Here is an 11,784-nt window from a genome sequence, read left to right as displayed (position 1 = left end):
AAAATAAATGTATGTGGCTGTTACTGACAGTGGCTCCCGATAGTGGCTAATATTTAAAATGATACAAATTGTCAAATAAAACTGGGAAAAGCCCCACAGTGGAGGTGTCATAATACCCATAAAACTTAGCGGTCAAACAGGGAAATGGTTCCAACCATTTTTCCACCATTCATTTTTCCCATAAGGGATTTTAGAAACACTTAAAATAATACATTTGTAGTTCTTTATGATCGCCACATTAGCAGTTAATTAGCATTTAATTTTGGGGGGATAAATACAGGCGAATATTTTTTCTAAAAGTCACCTTGTCCTAGAGAGAATTACACGGTTACCATGCCAGGGTAAGCCAACAAGAAACACAGGCCTTTTTGAATTGTTTTTAAAATCCCCTGTGGGGAATATGAATGGTGGAAAAACGATTGGAACCATTTCCCTGTTCGACCGCTAGTTCTTATGGGTATTATGACTCCTACTGTGGTACTCTATTTGGGATATTATGGGCGGTAGACTTGTGGGCATTCCTAACATTTTAAATGACTTCCGCTCATTTTCATGTAGTTTCCGTAGTGTAGTGGTTATCACGTTCGCCTCACACGCGAAAGGTCCCCGGTTCGAAACCGGGCGGAAACAAATTTTAACAAAACAGATAGTGATGACAGAAACAGGGTCATAACTGAAAAAAACGAAACAAATACATAGGCCTGCAGAATACATGAATAGACCAGTCTTAGACATGTCTTTCAATAACCAGAGGCAGATAGTGATAACTGAAAAAAAACGAAACAAATACATAGGCCTACAGAATACATGAATAGACCAGTCTTAGACCAGAGGCAGATAGTGATAACTGAAAAAAAACGAAACAAATACATAGGCCTACAGAATACATGAAAAGACCAGTCTTAGACATGTCTTTCAATAACCAGAGGCAATGCAATGTTATAAAACAGGTTGTTTGGATCCTGGATGCTAATTGGTTAATAGCAGGGAGTTGAAGCACCACCATCCCAGCATTCTGCAGGTAGTGCCTGTTAGCGGTTCCATTAGATTTATAAATGCGCATCCACTGTCCCACGGCCCAGCCAGTCAATTTATAAACTTCATCTCCCCTGGAAAAATGTGTCTAGACCAATGGTATTCAAACCTTTTCAGCAGGGACACCATGTTTTCCTACAGAATTTCTGGGGTCCCCATTTTTTTGCAATCATTTCTTGTGATCCCACCCCAAATACAACTTTAAAATCGGTACGTTACATTTTTTTTTACATCAACAAATAACCTTCAATTACCCAATCAAATACTTTTTTTCTAATTAACTTTCTCAAAAACGTTTCTATATTGTCTCATACAATAATCTGTACTCATAATTTTTTGTTCCTAAATAATGAATATATATATCCCCACTGCAGTCCCCCCGACCCCGACATTAAATATCATTGGTCTAGACAATATTTCCCAATGCCCCTAGGCTAGCATATGGTTTGAAACAGTTGAGGTTTGTCTAAACCTTGCTGTCTGCCTCTCCGACCTGTGGATCAATGTTGCCGTTTTTTTGGTGACCTCCACCGTGCGATGTGTATGAATGTGACCAGAATGACAGCTTCTCTGAGCCAGGCAAATTAATTGATCAGGGTCATTATAATGGATATATCCAAAGAAATGGCAATATAATCCAAGGTAAAACAAACAAAAGTGCAGACAGTTTTCTGTCATTTCAGCTGCTTGATGTGATTGTGTGATAGATTTAGTTGGCTGGCTAGCAAAGGAAAAGTAGCTAGCCTGCATAGCTACAGTGCATTCGGAAAGTATTCAGACCCCTTACTTTTTTCCACATTTTGTTACGTTACAGCCTTATTCTGAAAATGGATTAAGTCAAATAAAATCTATCTACACACAATACCCCATAATGACAAAGCGATAACATATCATTTTTAATTCATAAAAAAGATTTAAAAAATACCTTATTTACATACGTTTTCAGAACCTTTGCTATGAGGCTGGAAATTGAGCTCAGGTCAATCCTGTTTCCGTTGATCATCCTTGAGATGTTTCTACAACTTGATTGGAGTCCACCTGTGGTAAATTCAATGGATTGGTCATGATTTGAAAAGGCACACACCTGTCTGTCTATATAAGGTTCCACAGTTGACAGTGCATAAACTAAGCCATGAGGTGGAAGGAATTGTCCCTAGAGCTCCGAGACAGGATTGAGTCGAGGCACAGACGTGGGGAAGGGTACCGATACATTTCTGCAGCATTGAAGGTACCCAAGAACACAGTGGCTTCCATCATTCTTAAAAGGAAGAAGTTTGGAACCACCAAGACTCTTCCAAGAGCCGGCTGCTCAGCCAAACCATCCCTACGGTGAATCAGCCCTTATTCAGGAGTTATTCACACGATAATTCCCGGGATCTCAAGCCTTATTGCTTAGTTAATGGACTAAGTCATTTCTGACTTCATTAGGTTCTGAGAGCGATAAATGCCCCACCCACCCACCCAGCCAAAGTCACACCCTTAGTATCTTACTCATGAAGTTTCTGTAGTGTAGCGGTTATCACGTTCGCCTAACACGTGAAAGGTCCCTGGTTCGAGACCGGGCAGAAACACATTTTAACAAATTAGACAGTAAGCCTATTCACTTAGGGCTCGATCCCAATTTAGGAATTCATGCTTTTCCTACGCACTTCTCAGTATTTGCTATTCAGACTTACCCTTTTAAGTCGCGTAACGCACTCTGCTGGGGTGGCTAGCTTGGGCGCTCTGAATAAATTCCTGCTACGTGTGGTCTGAGTTCCATAATGATTCAAATAGGCTACATGTCCCAAATTATTGCAATACTTTAGCTTAATATGATTCACTAATGCTAGCAACCCTCAGGAACAATTCACAAGGATGTGACAGATTAAAGAAAGGTCAACGGAATGAAAGTATGCCAAAATAAATGTATGTGGCTGTTACTGACAGTGGCTCCCGATAGTGGCTAATATTTAACATGATACAAATTCTCAAATAAAACTGGGAAAAGCCCCACAGTTGAGGTGTCATAATACCCATAAAACCTAGCGGTCAAACAGGGAAATAGTTCCAACCATTTTTCCACCATTCATTTTTCCCATAGGGGATTTTAGAAACACTTAAAATAATACATTTGTAGTTCTTTATGATAGCCACATTAGCAGTTAATTAGCATTTAATTTTGGGGGGGTAAATACAGGCGAATATTTTTTATAAAAGTCACCTTGTCCTAGAGAGAATTACACGGTTACCATGCCAGGGTAAGCCAACAAGAAACACGGGCTTTTTTTAATTGTTTTTAAAATCCCCTGTGGGGAATATGAATGGTGGAAAAACGATTGGAACCATTTCCCTGTTCGACCGCTAGTTCTTATGGGTATTATGACTCCTACTGTGGTACTCTATTTGGGATATTATGGGCGGTAGACTTGTGGACATTCCTAACATTTTCCATGACTTCCACTCTCCTTCTTGTAGTTTCAGTAGTGTAGTGGTTATCACGTTTGCCTCACACGCAAAAGGTCCCCGGTTCGAAACTAGGCGGAAACAAATTTTAACAAAACAGATAGTGATGACAGAAACAGGGTCATAACTGAAAAAAAACAAAACAAATACATAGGCCTGCAGAATACATGAATAGACCAGTCTTTGACATGTCTTTCAATAACCAGAGGCAGATAGTGATAACTGAAAAAAAACGAAAGAAATACATAGGCCTACAGAATACATGAATAGACCAGTCTTAGACATGTCTTTCAATAACCAGAGGCGATGCAAAGTTATAAAACAGGTTGTTTGGATCCTGGATGCTAATTGGTTAATAGCAGGGAGTTGAAGCACCACCATCCCAGCATTCTGCGGGTAGTGCCTGTTAGCGGATCCATTAGATTTATAAATGCGCATCCACTGTCCCACGGCCCAGCCAGTCAATTTATAAACTTCATCTCCCCTGGAAAAATGTGTCTAGATCAATGGTATTCAAACCTTTTCAGCAGGGACACCATTTTTTCCTACAGAATTTCTGGGGTCCCCATTTTTTTGCAATCATTTCTTGTGATCCCACCCCAAATACAACTTTGAAATCGGTACGTTACATTTTTTTTTACATCAACAAATAACCTTCAATTACCCAATCAAATACTTTTTTTCTAATTAACTTTCTAAAAAAACGTTTCTATATTGTCTCATACAATAATCTGTACTCATAATTTTTGTTCCTAAATAATGAATATATATATATCCCCACTGCAGTCCCCCCGACCCCGACTTTAAATATCACTGGTCTAGACAATATTTCCCAATGCCCCTAGGCTAGCATATGGTTTGAAACAGTTGAGGTTTGTCTAAACCTTGCTGTCTGCCTCTCAGACCTGTGGATCAATGTTGCCGTTTTTTTGGTGACCTCCACCGTGCGATGTGTATGATTGTGACCAGAATGACAGCTTCTCTGAGCCAGGCAAATTAATTTATCAGGGTCATTATAATGGATATATCCAAAGAAATGGCAATATAATCCAAGGTAAAACAAACAAAAGTGCAGACAGTTTTCTGTCATTTCAGCTGCTTGATGTGATTGTGTGATAGATTTAGTTGGCTGGCTAGCAAAGGAAAAGTAGCTAGCCTGCATAGCTACAGTGCATTCGGAAAGTATTCAGACCCCTTACTTTTTTCCACATTTTGTTACGTTACAGCCTTATTCTGAAAATGGATTAAGTCAAATAAAATCTATCTACACACAATACCCCATAATGACAAAGCGATAACATATCATTTTTAATTCATAAAAAAAGATTAAAAAAATACCTTATTTACATACGTTTTCAGACCCTTTGCTATGAGGCTGGAAATTGAGCTCAGGTCCATCCTGTTTCCATTGATCATCCTTGAGATGTTTCTACAACTTGATTGGAGTCCACCTGTGGTAAATTCAATGGATTGGTCATGATTTGAAAAGGCACACACCTGTCTGTCTATATAAGGTTCCACAGTTGACAGTGCATGTCAGAGCATAAACTAAGCCATGAGGTGGAAGGAATTGTCCCTAGAGCTCCGAGACAGGATTGTGTCGAGGCACAGACGTGGGGAAGGGTACCGATACATTTCTGCAGCATTGAAGGTACCCAAGAACACAGTGGCTTCCATCATTCTTAAAAGGAAGAAGTTTGGAACCACCAAGACTCTTCCAAGAGCCGGCTGCTCAGCCAAACCATCCCTACGGTGAATCAGCCCTTATTCAGGAGTTATTCACACGATAATTCCCGGGATCTGAAGCCTTATTGCTTAGTTAATGGACTAAGTCATTTCTGACTTCGTTAGGTTCTGAGAGCGATAAATGCCCCACCCACCCACCCACCCAGCCAGCCAGCCAAAGTCACACCCTTAGTATCCTACTCATGCAGTTTCCGTAGTGTAGCGGTAATCACATTTGCCTAACACGCAAAAGGTCCCTGGTTCGAGACTGGGCGGAAACACTTTACTTTAGCTTAATATGATTCACTCATGCTAGCAACCCTCAGGAACAATTCACAAGGATGTGACAGATTAAAGAAAGGTCAACGGAATGAAAGTATGCCAAAATAAATGTATGTGGCTGTTATTGACAGTGGCTCCCGATAGTGGCTAATATTTAACATGATACAAATTGTCAAATAAAACTGGGAAAAGCCCCACAGTGGAGGTGTCATAATACCCATAAAACCTAGCGGTCAAACAGGGAAATGGTTCCAACCATTTTCCACCATTCATTTTTCCCATAGGGGATTTTAGAAACACTTAAAATAATACATTTGTAGTTCTTTATGATAGCCACATTAGCAGTTAATTAGCATTTAATTTTGGGGGGGTAAATACAGGCGAATATTTTTTATAAAAGTCACCTTGTCCTAGAGAGAATTACACGGTTACCATGCCAGGGTAAGCCAACAAGAAACACAGGCCTTTTTTAATTGTTTTTAAAATCCCCTGTGGGGAATATGAATGGTGGAAAAAACGATTGGAACCATTTCCCTGTTCGACCGCTAGTTCTTATGGGTATTATGACTCCTACTGTGGTACTCTATTTGGGATATTATGGGCGGTAGACTTGTGGGCATTCCTAACCTTTTCCATGACTTCCACTCTTTTTTTTGTAGTTTCTGTAGTGTAGTGGTTATCACGTTCGCCTCACACGCGAAAGGTCCCCGGTTCAAAACCGGGTGGAAATAAATTTTAACAAAACAGATAGTGATGACCGAAACAGGGTCATAACTGAAAAAAACGAAACAAATAAATAGGCCTGCAGAATACATGAATAGACCAATCTTAGACCAGAGGCAGATAGTGATAACTGAAAAAAACGAAACAAATACATAGGCCTACAGAATACATGAAAAGACCAGTCTTAGACATGTCTTTCAATAACCAGAGGCAATGCAATGTTATAAAACAGGTTGTTTGGATCCTGGATGCTAATTGGTTAATAGCAGGGAGTTGAAGGACCACCATCCCAGCATTCTGCGGGTAGTGCCTGTTAGCGGTTCCATTAGATTTATAAATGCGCATCCACTGTCCCACGGCCCAGCCAGTCAATTTATAAATTTCATCTCCCCTGGAAAAATGTGTCTAGACCAATGGTATTCAAACCTTTTCAGCAGGGACACCATATTTTCCTACAGAATTTCTGGGGTCCCCATTTTTTTGCAATCATTTCTTGTGATCCCACCCCAAATACAACTTTAAAATCGGTACGTTACATTTTTTTTTACATCAACAAATAACCTTCAATTACCCAATCAAATACTTTTTTTCTAATTAACTTTCTCAAAAACGTTTCTATATTGTCTCATACAATAATCTGTACTCATAATTTTTTGTTCCTAAATAATGAATATATATATCCCCACTGCAGTCCCCCCGACCCCGACTTTAAATATCACTGGTCTAGACAATATTTCCCAATGCCCCTAGGCTAGCATATGGTTTGAAACAGTTGAGGTTTGTCAATTCAAATAGGCTACATGTCCCAAATTATTGCAATACTTTAGTTTAAAATGATTCACTAATGCTAGCAACCCTCAGGAACAATTCACAAGGATGTGACAGATTAAAGAAAGGTCAACGGAATGAAAGTATGCCAAAATAAATGTATGTGGCTGTTACTGACAGTGGCTCCCGATAGTGGCTAATATTTAACATGATACAAATTGTCAAATAAAACTGGGAAAAGCCCCACAGTGGAGGTGTCATAATACCAATAAAACCTAGCGGTCAAACAGGGAAATGGTTCCAATCATTTTTCCACTATTCATTTTTCCCATAGGGGATTTTAGAAACACTTAAAATAATACATTGTAGTTCTTTATGATAGCCACATTAGCAGTTAATTAGCATTTAATTTTGGGGGGGTAAATACAGGCGAATATTTTTATAAAAGTCACCTTGTCCTAGAGAGAATTGCACGGTTACCATGCCAGGGTAAGCCAACAAGAAACAAATACCTTTTTTAATTGTTTTTAAAATCCCCTGTGGGGAATATGAATGGTGGAAAAACGATTGGAACCATTTCCCTGTTCGACCGCTAGTTCTTATGGGTATTATGACTCCTACTGTGGTACTCTATTTGGGATATTATGGGCGGTAGACTTGTGGGCATTCCTAACCTTTTCCATGACTTCCACTCTTTTTCTTGTAGTTTCTGTAGTGTAGTGGTTATCACGTTCGCCTCACACGCGAAAGGTCCCCGGTTCGAAACCGGGTGGAAACAAATTTTAACAAAACAGATAGTGATGACCGAAACAGGGTCATAACTGAAAAAAAACGAAACAAATAAATAGGCCTGCAGAATACATGAATAGACCAATCTTAGACCAGAGGCAGATAGTGATAACTGAAAAAAACGAAACAAATACATAGGCCTACAGAATACATGAAAAGACCAGTCTTAGACATGTCTTTCAATAACCAGAGGCAATGCAATGTTATAAAACAGGTTGTTTGGATCCTGGATGCTAATTGGTTAATAGCAGGGAGTTGAAGGACCACCATCCCAGCATTCTGCGGGTAGTGCCTTTTAGCGGTTCCATTAGATTTATAAATGCGCATCCACTGTCCCACGGCCCAGCCAGTCAATTTATAAATTTCATCTCCCCTGGAAAAATGTGTCTAGACCAATGGTATTCAAACCTTTTCAGCAGGGACACCATGTTTTCCTACAGAATTTCTGGGGTCCCCATTTTTTTGCAATCATTTCTTGTGATCCCACCCCAAATACAACTTTAAAATCGGTACGTTACATTTTTTTTACATCAACAAATAACCTTCAATTACCCAATCAAATACTTTTTTTCTAATTAACTTTCTCAAAAACGTTTCTATATTGTCTCATACAATAATCTGTACTCATAATTTTTTGTTCCTAAATAATGAATATATATCCCCACTGCAGTCCCCCCGACCCCGACTTTAAATATCACTGGTCTAGACAATATTTCCCAATGCCCCTAGGCTAGCATATGGTTTGAAACAGTTGAGGTTTGTCAATTCAAATAGGCTACATGTCCCAAATTATTGCAATACTTTAGTTTAATATGATTCACTAATGCTAGCAACCCTCAGGAAACAATTCACAAGGATGTGACAGATTAAAGAAAGGTCAACGGAATGAAAGTATGCCAAAATAAATGTATGTGGCTGTTACTGACAGTGGCTCCCGATAGTGGCTAATATTTAACATGATACAAATTGTCAAATAAAACTGGGAAAAGCCCCACAGTGGAGGTGTCATAATACAAATAAAACCTAGCGGTCAAACAGGGAAATGGTTCCAATCATTTTTCCACTATTCATTTTTCCCATAGGGGATTTTAGAAACACTTAAAATAATACATTTGTAGTTCTTTATGATAGCCACATTAGCAGTTAATTAGCATTTAATTTTGGGGGGGTAAATACAGGCGAATATTTTTTATAAAAGTCACCTTGTCCTAGAGAGAATTGACACGGTTACCATGCCAGGGTAAGCCAACAAGAAACAATAGCCTTTTTTAATTGTTTTTAAAATCCCCTGTGGGGAATATGAATGTGGAAAAACGATTGGAACCATTTCCCTGTTCGACAGCTAGTTCTTATGGTATTATGACTCCTACTGTGGTACTCTATTTGGGATATTATGGGCGGTAGACTTGTGGGCATTCCTAACATTTTCCATGACTTCAAACTTTTTTTCTTGTATTTTCCGTAGTGTAGTGGTTATCACGTTCGCCTCACACACGAAAGTTCCCCCGGTTCGAACCGGGCCGGAAACACAATTTTAACAAAACAGATAGTGATGACAGAAACAGGGTCATAACTTGAAAAAAAACGAAACAAATACCATAGGCCTGCAGAATACCATGAATAGACCAGTCTTAGACATGGTCTTTCAATAACCAGAGGCAGATTGGTGATTACTGAAAAAAAAAACGAAAACAAATACATAGGCCCTACAGAATACATGAATAGACCAGTCTTAGACATGTCTTTCATATAACCAGAGGCAGATGCAATGTTATAAAACAGGTGTTTGGATCCTGGATTGCTAATTGGTTAATAGCAGGGAGTTGAAGCACCACATCCCAGCATTCTGCGGGGTAGTGCCTGTTAGCGGGTTCCATTAGATTTATAAATGCGCATCCACGGTCCCACGGCCCAGCCAGTCAATTTATAAACTTCATCTCCCCTGGAAAAATGTGTCTAGACCAATGGTATTCAAACCTTTTCAGCAGGGACACCATTTTTTCCTACAGAATTTCGGGGTCCCCATTTTTTTGCAATCATTCTTGTGATCCCACCCCAAATACAACTTTAAAATCGGTACGTTACATTTTTTTTTACACAACAAATAAACTGTCACAAGTAACCTATCAAATACTTTTTTTCTAATGAACTTCTCAGAAACGTTTCTATATTGTCTCATACACGATCTTGATACCCTATAATTTTTTGGTTTCCTAAATAATGATATATATAATCCCCACTGCAGTCCCACCCGACCCCACTTTAAACTATCACTGGTCCTAGAACAAGATTCCCAATGCCCCTAGGCTAGCATATGGTTTGAAACAGTTGAGGTTTGTCTAAACCTTGCTGTCTGCCTCTCCGACCTGTGGATCAATGTTGCCGTTTTTTTGGTGACCTCCACCGTGCGATGTGTATGAATGTGACCAGAATGACAGCTTCCCTGAGACAGGCAAATTAATTTATCAGGGTCATTATAATGGATATATCCAAAGAAATGGCAATATAATCCAAGGTAAAACAAACAAAAGTGCAGACAGTTTTCTGTCATTTCAGCTGCTTGATGTGATTGTGTGATAGATTTAGTTGGCTGGCTAGCAAAGGAAAAGTAGCTAGCCTGCATAGCTACAGTGCATTCGGAAAGTATTCAGACCCCTTACTTTTTTCCACATTTTGTTACGTTACAGCCTTATTCTGAAAATGGATTAAGTCAAATAAAATCTATCTACACACAATACCCCATAATGACAAAGCGATAACATATCATTTTTAATTCATAAAAAAAGATTTTAAAAATACCTTATTTACATACGTTTTCAGACCCTTTGCTATGAGGCTGGAAATTGAGCTCAGGTCCATCCTGTTTCCATTGATCATCCTTGAGATGTTTCTACAACTTGATTGGAGTCCACCTGTGGTAAATTCAATGGATTGGTCATGATTTGAAAAGGCACACACCTGTCTTTCTATATAAGGTTCAACAGTTGACAGTGCATGTCAGAGCATAAACTAAGCCATGAGGTGGAAGGAATTGTCCCTAGAGCTCCGAGACAGGATTGTGTCGAGGCACAGACGTGGGGAAGGGTACCGATACATTTCTGCAGCATTGAAGGTACCCAAGAACACAGTGGCTTCCATCATTCTTAAAAGGAAGAAGTTTGGAACCACCAAGACTCTTCCAAGAGCCGGCTGCTCAGCCAAACCATCCCTACGGTGAATCAGCCCTTATTCAGGAGTTATTCACACGATAGTTCACAGGATCTCAAGCCTTATTGCTTAGTTAATGAGCTGGGTCATTTCTGACTTCATTAGGTTCTGAGAGCGATAAATGCCCCACCCACCCACCCAGCCAAAGTCACACCCTTAGTATCCTACTCATGCAGTTTCCGTAGTGTAGCGGTTATCACGTTCGCCTAACACGCGAAAGGAGACCGGGCGGAAGCACATTTTAACAAATTAGACAGTAAGCCTATTCACTTAGGGCTCGATCCCAATTTAGGAATTCATGCTTTTCCTACGCACTTCTCAGTATTTGCTATTCAGACTTACCCTTTTAAGTCGCGTAACGCACTCTGCTGGGGTGGCTAGCTTGGGCGCTCTGAATAAATTCCTGCTACGTGTGGTCTGAGTTCCATAATGATTCAAATAGGCTACATGTCCCAAATTATTGCAATACTTTAGCTTAATATGATTCACTAATGCTAGCAACCCTCAGGAACAATTCACAAGGATGTGACAGATTAAAGAAAGGTCAACGGAATGAAAGTATGCCAAAATAAATGTATGTGGCTGTTACTGACAGTGGCTCCCGATAGTGGCTAATATTTAACATGATACACATTGTCAAATAAAACTGGGAAAAGCCCCACAGTTGAGGTGTCATAATACCCATAAAACCTAGCGGTCAAACAGGGAAATAGTTCCAACCATTTTTCCACCATTCATTTTTCCCATAGGGGATTTTAGAAACACTTAAAATAATACATTTGTAGTTCTTTATGATAGCCACATTAGCAG

The 11,784-nt window shown here is 39.5% G+C and overlaps 4 non-coding genes across 4 annotated transcripts; all 4 read left to right on the top strand.

Annotated features, from left to right (window-relative positions):
• The first annotated feature begins 557 nt into the window (after window positions 1–557).
• trnav-cac (transfer RNA valine (anticodon CAC)) lies at window positions 558–630 on the top strand. The gene has a single exon. It is a non-coding gene; the product is annotated as a tRNA-Val (tRNA).
• Window positions 631–2,533: 1,903 nt separating this feature from the next.
• trnav-aac (transfer RNA valine (anticodon AAC)) lies at window positions 2,534–2,606 on the top strand. The gene has a single exon. It is a non-coding gene; the product is annotated as a tRNA-Val (tRNA).
• Window positions 2,607–6,145: 3,539 nt separating this feature from the next.
• On the top strand, window positions 6,146–6,218 carry trnav-cac (transfer RNA valine (anticodon CAC)). The gene has a single exon. It is a non-coding gene; the product is annotated as a tRNA-Val (tRNA).
• Window positions 6,219–7,683: 1,465 nt separating this feature from the next.
• Window positions 7,684–7,756, top strand: trnav-cac (transfer RNA valine (anticodon CAC)). The gene has a single exon. It is a non-coding gene; the product is annotated as a tRNA-Val (tRNA).
• Window positions 7,757–11,784: the final 4,028 nt, after the last annotated feature.

Source organism: Salmo trutta, chromosome 21 (genome assembly GCF_901001165.1).
Source record: "Salmo trutta chromosome 21, fSalTru1.1, whole genome shotgun sequence".
Taxonomy (NCBI): domain Eukaryota; kingdom Metazoa; phylum Chordata; class Actinopteri; order Salmoniformes; family Salmonidae; genus Salmo; species Salmo trutta.
The sequence above is the reverse complement of the archived record's forward strand: the minus strand, read 5'-3'. Positions and strand labels throughout refer to the sequence as shown.